The following is a 16,770-nucleotide window of genomic DNA, read 5'->3' as shown; positions in this document are numbered from 1 at the left end:
GCTACCTCATTGAGATATTGAGTGGATTAAATGAAATAATTCAGTGTCTGGCACATGAATGCTAGTAATTAATTCATGTGGGTACACCCACTGTGCTTCTCTTCTGCATTAGAATACTGTGACACAGAAGGACCGATCAGGGTATGGAACTAAAGACTCAAGCTCAGTTTTAAGCTTGGGTGGCAAATAGGATTCCACCCAACTCACATATGATCCCATTTTATTTGCCAGAGCAGAAAAGCACAAATGTGGGTAGAGTCCAAATCCAAGCATAGGAGAATATGCTTTGCTTGTCGAGACTTCTGGATTATCCCAGAATGTCTAGACTGAATGGCCATGACCAAAGGGGGTGGCCGAGTGACAATTGTAAACAGAAATGACCAACTATACATAGAAAAAATGTCATGGAAGGAATCATGCCTCTTTTAAGCAACACTAAAAGACAGATAAAACTGTTATAATTCTCTTTCTCTCATCCCATCAGCAGCTTAAGAGGCTAGTATCCTCCTAGACTTTTCTGTATGGGGTTCCCCACAGTCCAATTTCCAGTCCTACTATCTGCTGCAGTACCTGCTCTGTAAGTGAGCATTAGCCAGCTTCCTTCCTCTCCATGTGGGTAAAGTAATGAACTGTTGGTTATAAACGGTTGAAAACAAATATTAGAAGGTCATTGTGCTGTTAACCTTTGATATATTGAGAAAGGTGAACTTTAGCAGGGCTTCTAAAGTATTGTCATGCAGGAACTGCTAGAGTACGTGGATTCATCTGTCACTGGTGAAAACATGGGCACAGCATCACTGGTTGAAGGTTGAGCATGGAAATGCTCAACCCTGATTAAACAGCCATAATTCCTCAAGGCTGTGACATGGCTGGCAGGCATGGGAAGCTGGGGCCTTAAAACATAAATTGTTGGAATTTATAATACACTGTCAGTCTGTCAGAAAAAAAGTATCAGATTCTCCCTAAATTCAAACTATTGGCTAATTATTTTAGCATTTTCAAATGCTGATTTGCACATACCTTTTGATGGTCAAGGGGAAAATCATATTTTTTCTACTTTATTAGAAATATGAGCAGTTTGCATATAAAGGTATTACTTAATGTTTCTTTAAAATGCATGTCCTCTTTGATAGCTTGGGTGATTTGCTAGTAGCATTACCTTAAAGTATGGATTGTGAAGTTGCGATAATTAGGGATGCTGAACAGTAGACTTATCCTTGAATTTCAGGCGCTTGCTTTGCGGGAATGAAAAGTCAGCTGGTGAGTACATTTATTTTCTTCCGTGGAGAAGCCTCCCATATATACACTGCACTTATTTAAATTATTTCAAAGGATAAGAGAATGTACAGGTAAATTACTGGAACAAGAAAGAAGACATAAGTCTGGCACTCAGAACTAAGGTGTGGGTCATGCTTGGAATGATCTTGAGTCATTTCTAGAGGTCAAGGTTGTGTCAGTGTCCCATCTATTTTATAGCACTTAGCATATGTATATAGGAGTGATGAATAAATACTAAGTAAGAAAAGATTTGATTAAGAGTCTTAAGATCATAAGTCAACAAAAACCATTGCTGATGGGAATTTCAAAGGGATTTTTATAGGTCTAAGTCACGTTGCCTGGTCAGAGCAGTAAGTATTTCTTTAGCTCTCATTATGTGCCTTGCTATATACTATGGAGGGAAGACACAAGAACAAGATGAACAATTTTGTCGAGAAACTTAACACCTGGGGAGAAAAAACTCAACCAAATAAGTATTAAGTGTATGTAACTCTATGCATACAATTGTTTTAGAAGGCAAATGGGCTTGTATGTATTTCAAGAAGACAGAGGACAATACTGGCTCAACAGTGGGGTAGATTAAATAGAGTAGGTAGGGCTTCACAAAGACCTTGAATGATGAGGACAATTTTTAAAGTGTGATGGAACATTCTTCAGATAGGAAATTTGAAAAGTAAAGGCAACCTAAGACCATGTATATTATTAAGACTCTTTTTGCATTTGCTCCACATTTTGTTATATTCTGTAATTTCCTTTCTCTTTCCTGAAACTCCACTTTTGAACTCCGTCTTCCAGCCTCAGGAGTTAACTCGATAATCCCTAATCTGCATTTTTCCCTAGTTAACTCTTTTCTTCTCTCAGGGTCTATCATGTGCTCCCACCATAAACTGTCTCTATACAGTTTTGCAAGGATTCCATCAAATCCTTGTTCGTGTGACAGCCACTCCCAAAAGGATGGACTTTCCCCTTCCCACACTCTCTTTATTTTCTCACTCATAGGGCCCCCCTCTTTCTCTCACCATGTTATGCACCCATGGAGTCTTAGCCATCTTTGCATTCTTTATCACACCTAACATAGTGCTTTGCTTATACTAGTATATCAATAGAATAAATGCCTGTTGGATTAAATTTCCAGTTCTTTCTATAAATAACAGAAATAACACATAATGCTCAGTGAATAAAAATGTAAAAAGCAAATGCCATCTTCCTGAGGACTGAGCAGATGTGAGCTAATAGATGAGAGCCCTTGAAGATTGGGCCTGTCTTGTTCATCACTGTCTTCCCAATGCCCTTTGCCACACCTAGTACAGAGGAGGTGCTGAAAAATGTTTGATGCATGAATGAATAAAGAGGGCTTCCCTGGTGGTGCAGTGGTTGAAAGTCCGCCTGCCAATGCAGGGGACACGGGTTCGTGCCCCGGTCCGGGAAGATCCCACATGCCGTGGAGCGGCTGGGCCCGTGAGCCGTGGCCGCTGAGCCTGCGCGTCCGGAGCCTGTGCTCTGCAACGGGAGAGGCCACAACAGTGAGAGGCCCGCGTACTGGAAAAAAAAAAAAAAAAAAAAAAGATGCACAGATTTATATATGTACCACATCTTCTTTATCCATTCATCTGTTGTTGGGCAGTTAGGTTGCTTCCATGACCTGGCTATTGTAAATAATGCTGCAGTGAACATTGGGGTGCATGTGTCTTTTTGAATTATGGTTTTCTCTAGGTATATGTACAATGGAATATTATTCAGCCATAAAAAGGAATGAAACTGGGTCATTCATAGAGACGTGAATGGACCTAGAGACTGTCATACAGAGTGAAGTAAGTCAGAAAGAGAAAAACAAATACCATATATTAACTCATATATGTGGAATCTAGAAAAATGGTACAGATGAACCAGTTTGCAAGTCAGAAATAGAGACACAGATGTAGAGAACAAACGTATGGACATCAAGGGGGGAAAGTGGTGGTGGGGGGGGAGTGGTGGTGGGATGATTTGGGAGGTTGGGATTGACATATATACTCTAATATGTACAAAATAGATAAGTAATAAGGACCTGCTTTATAAAAAAAATAAAAATAAAAAAATGAGATGCCAAAAAAAAAAAAAGCACGGGTGGCCACGATACTGCCCCTGCACTTTATGGAGCTTACAGTGTGTCATCACTGCACCTGTCAGCACTGTCTGGCTTTGCCAGGTTCCCACAGGTGGGTCTCAAGGTAAGTGTTGAGATCAGTCAACACTTACCTTGCTAACGTATACACCACCCAGGTCCAAGCCTCTGTCCCTTCTGCCCCTGGAGACAGATTTTGTTTTTATTGTTTTTTTTTGTTTGTTTGTTTGTTTTTTTGCGGTACGCGGGCCTCTCACTGTTGTGGCCTCTCCCGTTGCGGAGCACAGGCTCCAGACGCGCAGGCTCAGCAGCCATGGCTCACAGGCCCAGCCGCTCCGCGGCATGTGGGATCTTCCCAGACGAACCCGTGTCCCCTGCATCGGCAGGCGGACTCTCAACCACTGTGCCACCAGGGAAGCCCTGGAGACAGTTTTTAATAGAGAAAGCTGTAAAAGGGTAAAAGCTACCGTGGAAGTAGACAGACATAAACTTTATGCCAGATCCTGATTCTCAGAACAGTATCTCCTGCTTGAAATGAGAATATATCACAAAACCCAGAATCTTTGTCTCATGAGTTAATTTAAAATGACTGAGATTTTTGTGATTCAGTTCTTAAAAGCAAAGATATTGTGTCCCTCAGATAAGCTAGACAAACACCTGGCTGTGGTTTCAGTCATCAGGTTAAAGCCCAAATAGTCTACAGCTACACATGATACGTTTTCTGTATGACTTGTGGGTCTTCCCTGTCATGGAGTCTGAAGAGGTAGACACACCACTTTTTCTGAGGATATCCACTCCCTGTTTCAGATTTTAAATGACAATAGATTCCCTGATTATGCAGAAGCAGGACACTAAGGTACAATAAATAAACCAATAAACTGAAATACTATTTTTAAGTTCCTGAATGATATACCAATGGCCATGACAAATCTCATTTGGATGAGAGTTATCCCCATTTAAATGGAGAACTCTAGAGAAATCTAATGCTAAATGAATCATCATCATAATGATCAGAATTGTAATCACATGAAAGAGAGTATTTAATTTCAAAAGCCAGGTTCAGTTGTATCTACTGCGAACTCTGAGTAGCTTTAAACATATGTAATTTCTTCCTATTTATTTTGTGGATATATCTTGGCACTTTACACATAAGTCTTGTGCCACATCTTATCATGTTGACAGAGCAAGAAGACTTCCCCCTCCACAGACTTGTAGATATCCTTGACACCTCACAAAGGAACAGACGATATAGCTGAGTGAGCAGGTGCAAGTGTTCAGCCTGGCTTTTTTACACTGAACTCACATAAGGAATTACATTCAATGGTGAGGCTATATCTGACTAGTTCAAAGTGATTCATTAGCACAAAGACATAGCAGAGCGAGAACAGCTCTCAGAGCCCTTGGCAAGCATGTTAAAGCAGACCCATGACAGATGAACTCAATGAACTAATAGCTTAAATAGCAGTTGGGAACTGGGGGTGCTGGTAAATGAATGTGCTGACCTTACAATAGAGAGCAAAACTTCATGACTAGAAAACACAAACTTTCCGGCTTGTGTGGGAGAATGTATCCCATTATGTAGAGTTTAAGGAGACGAGAAAGGGACTATACAGTTATACATGCCATTAATTAAACTTAGCATAGAGAGACCATGGGTATCTACCTTACCGCCTGATTAACATATTGGGTCAAGTGCATTAGATATTTATCCACTGTTTTTGCATCAGAACCCGTAAGGGAAATGGCCCCTCAGAAGTGCATCTATAATTCATGGGCCAAATCAGAAGCTGTGCATGTAGACTTAACATTGCTATGCATTCTTTCCCCTCTTTCAAGTGGGAGCCAGCCATGAATAAGGAAGGTCCCGTCATGCTGTGCAATTCCATTCCTGTTTGTGTTGTTTTCAAGATTCTTTGGATGTCCTGAGACATGGGTAAGGGCAATGCGAGAAAAGGGGGATATGTAGGTTAAAGTAAAGGAAGTTTATTTATTTTAGTGAATCTTTCAAAGACTTGCAGGTAGCTAAATAGACAAAAACAAATTTTAAGTCTGGGATGTGGAAAGATGCCTCATAGGCAATATTATCAGGTTAAATTGTAAATACATATATGCAATGTATTTTAGCTCTTTGATATGCATGATTATTTAGTATAGCTCTTGCTTTAGCTATTGTGCCATTTTTTCCCCAAGCATTTGTATTTGCCTCAAATTTTATAACCTGCTGTACAAAAAGTGGGTTCTTTGTATAATAGTTTGTTTTGATATTTTGAAATACATGTATGTTTTTAATTTTTTTAATTAATATATTCATTTTGAAATTTTGAAATTAAATCTCTGTTTAGGATTAACAATTTTAGTAAGCCATTAATAGAAATTAAGAGAATGAATGAAAATAACTTTTTATATTATTACGGAATTTCTATTTTCAACTACAAAATATTAAAGTGAGGATTATAAGTCACCCATGAGGGCTCTGTAACTAATTAGTTTCACAATTAGAGAGCAGCTCAGAACCACCCTTCCTAAGCACCAGGGAACAGCCTGCCAGTCTGACTAAGTAATTGAGGAGCTAATCAAATCCCTAGCCAATGTTAGGGATGGTGTAGCTGGTAGACGGCTGACCCGAGACCAGAATAAAACATAGATGGTGGAGCCTGGCCTAAAACACTATCCAGCACTACACTTTCCTCAGGCACCAAGTCCCTTCTGAATCTATTTTAGTGTAATTAGATTGAAAAGATAAAAACTATCACTTTCTGATAACTTAAAGTACCTACAAACTGAAAGTGGGCTGCTTCTAATATTATATTTCAGCTTTCTGTCTGTTGATCCTGTCTATGTCTGGGTCAGGCAAAAGGATTCCAGAAAAGATAAACATTATGTGCACTTTTGTCTTTTACCAAGGCAAAAAGACAACATGGACTACGTTACATGCATATATTAAAAAAGACCCTGCTCATTTTCTGGTGATTGGGAGGTCTGTAACTTTGCCTCCTATGTTATCTAATTCTTAGTTCATAGCAATTTCCAGCCACGTCAGCTAGATCTTGCCTCATTTTCTTTCAGTGAGATTACTCCTTCATAAGTATGTGTTTGCAAGTGGGCAGTCTAAGCTTGCATTCCAGGACCATCACACCATCCATTATCCATCTGACTTGACTCCACATACTGACCCAGACTCAAATGCTCACTTTACCCCCAACACAGTTAAGTCTGTTTCCATCAGCCTGTAAACAAAAGGAAGACATAGGTCCCAGAGACATCCAAATAGACTGAAGTCTTTTGATTGACCACATGGAATTGGGTACACATTCAAAGATGTCTCTGCCTCTGCCCAGGCTACTTAAATGTGGGTAAATCGTGCGCATCTGCAAGCCAGCTGTTGCCTTCAGCTCAATCCCATCTGATGTAGGAATCCCAGGAGGTCAAGGAGAAGAGCTTTTCAGTTCTCTGCTGTACATATGGTGGTGCAGGTGGATCTTTGCCCAGCCTAAGTGTCAGAAGGCAGAGAAAGAGTCGTATTGACCCTTCTTCCTATAGTTTTCATCTGCATTATGTATTCATGCAGTTCTGTATATTAGTTAAGACAAGTGCCCTAGAAACCGGAAGGCTTTGTTCTTTTTCTAACCATCTGAAAATCACCAAGTGGAGCTAGGCAATATTCCTAGATTCTTTGCTTATTCCTTCATTTATAATTGTATATGTGGCATGTTTCATAAAACAAGAAGATGGTGGGAATCATTTTAAGTTTGCAGAGAACTTGGCCATGTGTATACTTGTTTAGAAATGTGAGGAATTCAGAGTTAGATTACTCCTTGTGAGGATGGTGGTCACCTCTGACTTCTATTCTGATGTGACCTCTGGAGAAAACATCAATCAAAATGGGAGCTGACAGTGACATGGAAAAACAGAGAAGAATTAAGCCAAGGAGGAACTTAGATGAAATATGTGGGAGTTAGCAAAAAATATTAAGGGCATTAATAATAATTTAAGAGTTTCTTTAGGGGGGGTCAGAAATAATATGAAAGAAGCAGAGATAAATTTCTTTTGCAAGACAAGAGATCAGAAAGAATAAGTAAATCAGGCATTAATGAGCAGACCGAGAGTCCCTTTGGGATGTCTGAATTTAAGAGTTTCCTCCCAAGTCTCCACTCTAGTTGCTTGTATGAAATCCTTTAACAGGCATAGGCAAGAAGCAAGCTATAGGGTTGTCTGTTCTATGACGAGCCCTATCAGGCATCTTTAGTAGCAGTTCCTCTTTCCCAAAGACTATGTTTCCTTATTCTGGGCCTTTCCTCTATTTGAATTTCTCCTTTGGTCTATTTGCCCACCACCACCCTCAGTCTTTTCTGCAAAAAAGGAAAGGGATCTAATCAATTCAGTTGCCCTATGGCATTTATTACTACCTTTTCTTCTAGAGATAATTGTATTTTAGTTTAAAAAATAGAATTCTTGAATAGTCGCTGTGTAACCCACCAAAATAGGGGAATTTCAGGTGTGTTGGTTGGCATATTTGAGGGCTTGTGATATGTTTCAAAGCACTGCAGATATCACTGCTCTACTTTTTTAAAGACAAAGCCAGCCACGTGTCTATATTGGTCTTTGGGCATCACATTTAAAAGGAGAAGAGTCCTCATCTAACCATAAAGCATACATGATGGCTGTGGCACAGACACAAACAGAAATGAAAAAAAGTTTGGAAAAGGAAGAGATTTCCATGACATTTTGACTAAAGCCCTGTGTCTCTTGAAGAAGTCTCATTATACCAAAATAATATTTGCTAGATTCTTTAGGGAGTGAGAAACAACTAGAATTATCAATACACTTCCATAATTTGCTTTATAAAACCAAATGGCTATTCTCTCATTAGTGAAAATTGTAAAACTATGCAAATTTAGTTGTGTGTCACTGTGGGCATGTGTGACCTGCTTTACTCTTAACCCTGATTTCCACTTGGATTCTATGAGACTACCTACCGGTAATGTTTGGTCCATGGAAGTTTTAATCAAACAGCTTCTTCATTTTAATTTGCCTCCAGATAATAGTTTGCTTTTTTAATTAATACTGTGAAAATACACATTATGATCTTTACCTGAAACGTGTTTTGAGTAACACCGGGGCCTACGGTTTCGGTTGACTAAAGTCTTCTTTTCCCCCGCAGAGAGGCTCTGCTCTGTTAAGCAGCTGCTTCACTTCACCCCAGTGGTTAATACATTTTGCTAACTGTAAACATAATGTTTATTTATGATAGAATTTATACAAGTCTTCCTATCAATTGAAATGAAATCTCCCCGTTCTCTGAGACAGATAAGCATCTCTCTCCCATTCTTGCACTTCCTTCTTTTCTCTTTCTCATTCGGTCTCCCTCTCCCTCTGCCACACAATCTCAAGATCTATGGAACATCACAGAATAATAGAATGCCTTGAAAAACATTGTTGAAAAATTACTGATAATAATAATGATAATAGAAATAGAGTCAATTTATTGAGCAATTCCTATGTGTTCGGCTTTATTATAGAGTTCTTGCATTACATGATCTCAGTTGTTTCCCAGACAATCCTATAAAGTAGGAAATATTATTATTCCCCTTACACAGAGGAAACAAGCTGAAGTTCAGAGTGGTTACACCGTGAGTGGAAGAACAGCTGTACTGTGCCTGCTCTGAATCTCTCCATTCTTTGAGTTGAAATAAGCTCTCTACCTGCCTGCTGTTCGCTTAAAATGAGATTCCAAAGGACACTAAATGGTCTCAATATAGCTGAGTGTTTGTCCTAAAGAGCACATCTGATAATGATCCTCTACCAACTTTAAATTATTCAGCCTCAGCTTCCCTGGTGGCACAGTGATTGAGAGTCCGCCTGCCGATGCAGGGGACACGGGTTCGTGCCCCGGTCCGGGAAGATCCCACATGCTGCGGAGTGGCTGGGCCCGTGAGCCATGGCCGCTGAGCCTGCGCGTCTGGAGCCTGTGCTCCACAACGGGAGAGGCCACAACAGTGAGAGGCCCGCGAACCGAAAAAAAAAAAATTCAGTTGATCCAAATTTCCCTCAAAATAAAGTTCAAGTTTTTTATCAGAGTGTCTCTAACCTTCATGGTCTGGTTTCGGCTTTTACACCTTGGAATCCATCTCTCCTCATGCCTACCCTCCCCTTTAAGTTGGCCTCCATGCCAAGGATTTGTATATTTCCCTTTTGTCTATTTGCAACCTGCTTCTTTCCCTACCCTGGCTAGATTCTACTCCCTTTCAATTCTCATTTTAGACAGTTCTACTCCTGGGCGGTGTTCCTGACAATGCCTGCCTCCCCTACTTGGCTGTCTCGTGTTCTTACAGAAATCTGACCTTGCTTATATCTTTATTCACCTACTGACTTTTCCCTCATTAACTAGGTGAAAAGACCCTCAAAAACAGACGCAGCTTCTCCAACACTGCATTTCCAACCACTCACTGCCTGGCACCATGTAACAATCAGACAATATAGGCTCAACTGAACTAAAATAAATCCTTGATAAAACTTTAAAAAGTTAATATGTGTTACTGCTTGTCACTTCAAAATCACGCACGGGTAAAAATTCCTGTCTCCTTTTAAGTCAGGGCATAGTGGTTTATTTAGGAATGGCATGAGAACAAAATCTGGCAAAGAGTTGGGTTAATTTGGTTAGAACTATTGGGAAGCAGAAGTTTTCCTTTATTGAGAACACTGAGCTGGGGGAATACAGATCTGGATCTGTGGATGGCATCCAAATGAATAAGCCTGATTTTAGATAGATAGATACATAGATACATAAATATAGATGTATATATAGACATATATATTGCCTAGGTCAATTCAAGTTGGGTTTCTATAACTTCCTACTAACATAAACCTAATACCTTGCCTTAGTTTATATTCTTATAACTCCTATCTATTCTTCACTCTTGTTAATCCTTAAATGCTTGCCTGAGTTATCATGTTATGCAAATGTAATCATGCAGCTTCTTTTTCTAAACTGTTCCAATGATTCCCCATAACCCTTCAGTAAATGCTTTAGTATTGAATAGAGCCCTGGTCCACACATGCAGTTCTATTTATTGTTACTCCCTGTGGGTCACAGCTCGAACTCTTACACTTGATAAACCTTCTACATAAGACAATGTTTCACTCTTCCAGGGACATTACTTTTTGTCTGAATATCATTCTCATCCAAACTTGTGAATGAAAGTTTCTACATTAAGATGCTGATCAAATATCATCATTTCCCTGCTCCTATACAGTTAGTTGCTTTGTCTTCTTCTCTAATGTAAAATTCAAACCTGCTTCTTATAGCATCCATTGTACTACATTGCAGTTGTTTAATTTCATGACTCTCTTTCTGTGGAACATTTGATCTTTAGAGTCAGTTTTGGTGTCTTGTTCATCTTTGTAGACAAATTGTAATAACACAGTCTTGAAACACAGTAAATACTCAAAAAGTGTTCATAGAATGAATGAATAAATGTATCCAGTTAGGTGGTGCTCTTTTTATTACTTTTTCATTATAAACAGGAGTTGGTAAACTTTATCTGTAAAGGATCAGATAGTAAATATTTCTGACTTGCAGGCCATACCATCTCTGTCACAAATACTCTGTTCTGTGTTGGAGAGCAGAAAGTAGCCATAGACAATACAGAAGCAAATGGGCATGGCTGTGTCCCCAAAATATTTCATGTACAAAATAGGGCCTTAGTTTGCCAACTGCTGGCATACAGGAAAGAGGTCATAGTTCTTAAACTGACTATAGATAGATGTTGAAAAAGGGTTCCCCGCATGAAATAGAAGAGGGGTGGTACGTAAATTTTAGAATAATCATATTGAAGTTAACCTCCTTCATGTTGTAAAAGCTCTGATTTACAACATCTTTGATACAGCATTTCATACCATGTGTTTTAGTAGCTCTGTTATATTTTATTAAAATCTATCTAGTCACATAACGAATAAAGGCTGATTGAAAACCTAATCGTATTCTCTTATTTAAAGAAATTTTGCATAAGATTTTCAAAATTAACGTTGAGTATGCTCTCTGTCAGTAGAAAATGTATTCTACTGTAAAAAGTTGGTGGATAGTAAGTTTCATTTTGAGAAATAGAGAGCTTCATTTATTTTCCCTTAGTTATTAATGAAACACCATTTTTCAAACAATTTTATTCTTTAAACTACCTGTTTCCAAAAACCCAAACCAAATGAGAGTTCTCTAACCTAAAATCAAGCTAATGGTATCATACTTAAAATGGCTCCATTTTAAAGGACCAACTGTTGTAGTTTTCTGTTTTTTTGAAACCATTCAATTGTAGAATATTTGATGATTTCCAATTGTGAGTCTCCTCTAAACACTGTTGCAGCACAGTAAGAAGCAGTGGGCTTGGAAAAAGATGGTAACACTCGAATTAGAAGAGTAGACCTAAGCAAACATATGGAAATCATTTAATTATTTGGAGGTCATCTTTTGGACAGTGTCTGCTGGGCCCAGCTGGAGCTTAATGCAAAAGCCCCAAAGCTCTAGTGGTACCTCCATCCCATTCAGTGCATTTTGCCAAAAAGCCATGCAAATCTACTTTCTAATTAGGTTAAGCTTTGTCTAGATTTGCCCAAACCAACAAAAACACTTTTAGGCAGATATGATATGATATTGTCACGACTGCATCCTGTTCTGTGTCTTTTCTTTAATGGAAAATTATACATATTATGCTTTTTGTTTTGTTTTATTTCTATTTGCTCTACTTGTTAGATATACGATGGAATTGTGGATGCTTTGGTATTATAAAGATATCACCATATTCTAATGGTCTTTTGTATGAATAGTATAGAATCTGCTTTTATTTTTTAAGTTTTAAAGACACTTGGCATCAGTGCATAAAAGCAGTTTAAAGGCTACTTTGCTACATACACAGATAGAGCCTTTTGAAATGGTGAGATTTACAAAACGAGGCAGTTTAAACCCACAAATGTGAACTACTTTTATGTGGTCCCAAATTAAATGCCATTCCCTTGTACATATCCCTGTAATAGTCAGGCCAACTACATACCCCTGTATTATTTAGGGCTCTCCAGAGAATAGAAACAATAAGTTATATTTATATAAACATACATATGCATATATTACATATATACATCTACATTTATGTAATAGTATAATATGCTATTATATAATATGAATATATACTTTATATATAAAAATGTGTATATGTATATATGCTCACATATAACATTATATAACATTATATAACAATGTATAACATTATACATATTATACACACATATACATATTTCATATAATAAAATATGCATATATACATTATATATTCTTATATATACATGTAATTATTATGCATGTGCACATGCATATAAAAAGATTAATTTTAAGGAATTGGCACATATAATTGTGGAGGCTGGCAAATATCAAATCTGTAGGGCAGACCAGCAAGCTGGAAACTCAGATGCAGTCCTTTTTTATTTATTCATTTATTTTTGGCCACACTGGGCAGCTTGTGGATCTTAGTTCCATGACCAGGGATTGAACCCATGTCCCCTGCAATGGAAGCATGAAGTCCTAACCACTGGACTGCCAGGGAATTTCCTCAGATGCAGTCTTAAGGGAGAATTTCTTCTTCTCCAGGAAACCTCAGGTTTTTGATTTTCAGAAACTTTCAACTGATTGAATAACACCCACCCACATTAGTGAAGATAATCTTTTTTTAAAGTAAACTGATTGTAGATGTTAACTGCATCTACTAAGTACCTTCACAGCAACCCCTAGATTAATGTTCATTTAAATAACTGTGCATTACAGCCTAAACAAGTTAATACATAAAACTAACAACGATACTTCCCCAAAAGCAATAAGATAGATAGATGAAAAAATTTCTTGACATACATAACCTTTTAAAAAAAGAAATACAGGGGCAAAATATATTGGTTAGAAGTATAGACTTTGGCAGCCATCAAATCAAGATTAAAACTCTAGTTCTGCCACTTATTAGCTATATAAATGTGGGAGCTAGTTGTAAAATTCTCCCCCTCCCCATGAACCACACCTTTCAGTCTTCATACACCTGCATAGTCTGCCCTGTTGCTTCTTGGCTGGGCTGGTGATGCGCTAACTTATTTTTGACCAATCAAACATGGCAAGGATGACAGAGTATTATTTCTGGGGCTAGTTTGCAAGAAGGCTTACAGCTTCCACCTGGTTCTTTTGGATCATTTATTCAGGTTTCAGAATTCTGACTAACCTGAGACAGCCATAATGTAAGAAAAGCTAAGCTAGCCAGGTGGAGATGCCACATGTCAAGTTAGATGCCCAGCTAGTGGGCAGGTGTTCCTTCCATACTAGCTGATGCGCCAGACAAATAAATGAAGAAGCCATCTCGGACATTTGGAAAATTTTAGGACCAGCCCCAAATGACCACAGTCACCTCAAAGAAGATATCCCCAAGTAGAACCTTGGAGGATAAATTATTGTTTTAAGCCACTAAATTGTGGAGTGGTTTGTTGAGCAGTAATAGCAAACTCTCAAATTAAACAACGGCCTCAGGACAAAGATGAAATCCAGACTGCTATCAGTACAATACAGACATAAGGAACTGTACATAAGATGTCAAGGATGTCACTCTTTGTTAAAACCTGAGAATATTTTGTCAGTATTTTGTAGACTCTATTTAGTAGAAAAAAAAGGGCTTCTAAGAATATTATGGGCATTTTATCACAGCTCCCTAACCCTCAGCTCAGGTAGCAAGGGACATTGATTGCAGAGATTTCTGTGTGTGGCTTTGGAATAATGGGATGAACCTCAGTCAGATTTATAGGAAAGCCAAAAAGGTTTGCTGTGTGTGTGTATTTTTTTTTTTTTTTTTTGCGGTACGCAGGCCTCTCACTGTTGTGGCCTCTCCCATTGCGGAGCACAGGCTCCGGATGCGCAGGCTCAGCGGCCATGGCTCACGGGCCCAGCCGCTCTGCGGCATGTGGGATCTTCCCGGACCGGGGCACAAACCTGTGTCCCCTGCATCGGCAGGCGGACTGTCAACCACTGCGCCACCAGGGAAGCCCTGTGTGTGTGTATTTTAAGAACTGTATCAGTACAAGCAATATTAACTTGAACTAAAATGAAAAAGTGGCCTTTGAGCCCTCAACCTTCTATTAGGAAAATTAATTATTGCAAACTAATGCCATTTTTCATTAAAAAGGAAGCATGACTCAGAGATCAGATACAAGAGCCATGGAGAACAATTCATGGCATATAGACTGGGCCCCAGTTGTTGGCACAGGTCTATCTTTACTTTAGAATAGCTATGGACCTTTACCTGCAGTGTGCCATCCATTTCCTCCCTTTTGCATAAAAGACTCTATAGTAGTTTTCCTGTCCCTGATTTACAGTGGTAACTCTATGTTAGAAGAGACAAGGGGGATTATTTTTCCCTTTACTTCCTGTCCAGAGGCCTTTGATTGAGAGGAGCTTCTCCTGAGTAGTTTCTTCCTCACCAGAACTGGATTTAGATGATATGGTCTTGGTCTTCAAGCCTGATCAGGTGAAACTTTGAGGATATTGGAATTCAGTTAGTATGTTTGTTCATGAGAAGAATGTAAATAGTCTGTGACCAGAAGGCAGACTACATTGGTTTGAAAATCTTTATAAATTCTTGATTAGTCCCCTCCACAAAGAGGTGGAACTTATTTTCTCTCCTCTGAAATATGGGTGGGCCTTGGGATTGTTTCACCAACGAATGGCAGTAGAAGAGACAACGTGCCATTTCTAGGGCTAAATCAGTTGCATTCATGTGACCGGTCACATGACCATTAGATAATGGAGAGGATATTCTATATGGCAAGGTTGTTCTCTTTAAGGGTGAAGCTTCAGTGAGAGGGATACATATATAGTTCTATGGAAGGAGAAAGACGTGTCCTACCAGGCAGTTTGATCAGGTATTCAACACATCTTTATTGTGAATCAACTATGCTCTAAACATTTCTCGGAACAGTTGTATAGTTGGTGTTTGCACCAAACTACCCTTAATTCCTACACAAAGGCAACGTCCACAGACCCAAAGTGGGAAAAAAGCTGAAATGCTTCTCTTAAAAGATTTGGATCTGGGAATTCCTTGGCGGTCCAGTGGTTAAGACTCTGTGCTTTCACTGCCATGGGCCAGGGTTCGATCCCTGGTCAGGGAATTAAGATCTCACAAGCCACGTGGCATGGACAAAAAAAAAAAAAAAAAAAAGAGAGAGATTTGTATCTGATTTTTATTCTATTAATTATTAAATTTATTTTATTTTATAATTTTGGTTTATAATATCATAATGTAAAAATAGCCCAGGATTCCATAAAACGAGGTTAGGGGTTAAAGAAAACAATGATTTCTAACAAATATAATACAAAAAAACAGAAGAAATCTTTATCTCTTAAAACTTGAAGAAAATTCATCACAACCCATATAGGAAACTTTTTAGTTAATGAGTTGATATGAGACCGTTTTGTTTATGAAAAATAGGAATGCTCAAAGTTTAAATTTAGTAGCTAGAGTGGAATTCAATTCATTTTGCATCAACAATAGATTGTGCTTTATGATTGTTTCACAGAAAGTGAAGTAGCATAGAGTCCCAGAGAAAACAAAATGCAATTTTAGCAAAAACTGGACAATGGTAAAGGTGAGGACACAATATAAAATTTTAGAACATTTGTTAATAATAATGTAAATACAGTACCCAATATAGTGCTAGAAATTTTACATATATTATCTCAATTAATGCTACAATTACTTTAGCAAGGAAGCACTGTTATTACCCTTACATTTACAAGTAAGAAAATTGAAACATTAAACATTTTTGTAATTTTACCAAGTCACTGTTTCAGTTGCTTAGTACTTTATAAACAGAAGAATGAAACAGTGCTTTTGCTCACAAGATGTGCATAATCTTTAAGACCACTAGAAAAACATCTCCTAACAATCTGAGCCATCACATAAAAGTTTGACTACCCTGATGGAGAAACCACATGGAGAGACTGTGTGGAAAAGAGGAACATTGGAAAGCAAGTGGCAGGAAGAGACATCCAGCCATTAAAGTATCCCAGAGGCCAATAAAGCTATCCAACTGAGTCTACTAAAACCACAGAACATGAGAGGCAATAAAATGTTTGTTAACATGTTTCAAATCACTAAATTTTGGAGTATCGTTTTGCTGTAATGCTAGTAGTGTTCCATTATATGACTCTATCACTTTCTTTAAAACCCAACTTTCCCTGAAAAGATTAAAGTCAACATCAAAGATCAACTATTTGACTTGAAGAGTCCATTTTTTTTTTTTTTTTTAAATTCTGATTTTACCTGAGTTCTGAGAGATGATAAAGCAGAAAGAGTACTGGACCAGAAGTTGATGTATCT

This window comes from Lagenorhynchus albirostris, chromosome 1 (genome assembly GCF_949774975.1).
Source record: "Lagenorhynchus albirostris chromosome 1, mLagAlb1.1, whole genome shotgun sequence".
Taxonomy (NCBI): Eukaryota; Metazoa; Chordata; class Mammalia; order Artiodactyla; family Delphinidae; genus Lagenorhynchus; species Lagenorhynchus albirostris.
Note: the sequence above shows the minus strand (reverse complement) of the source record.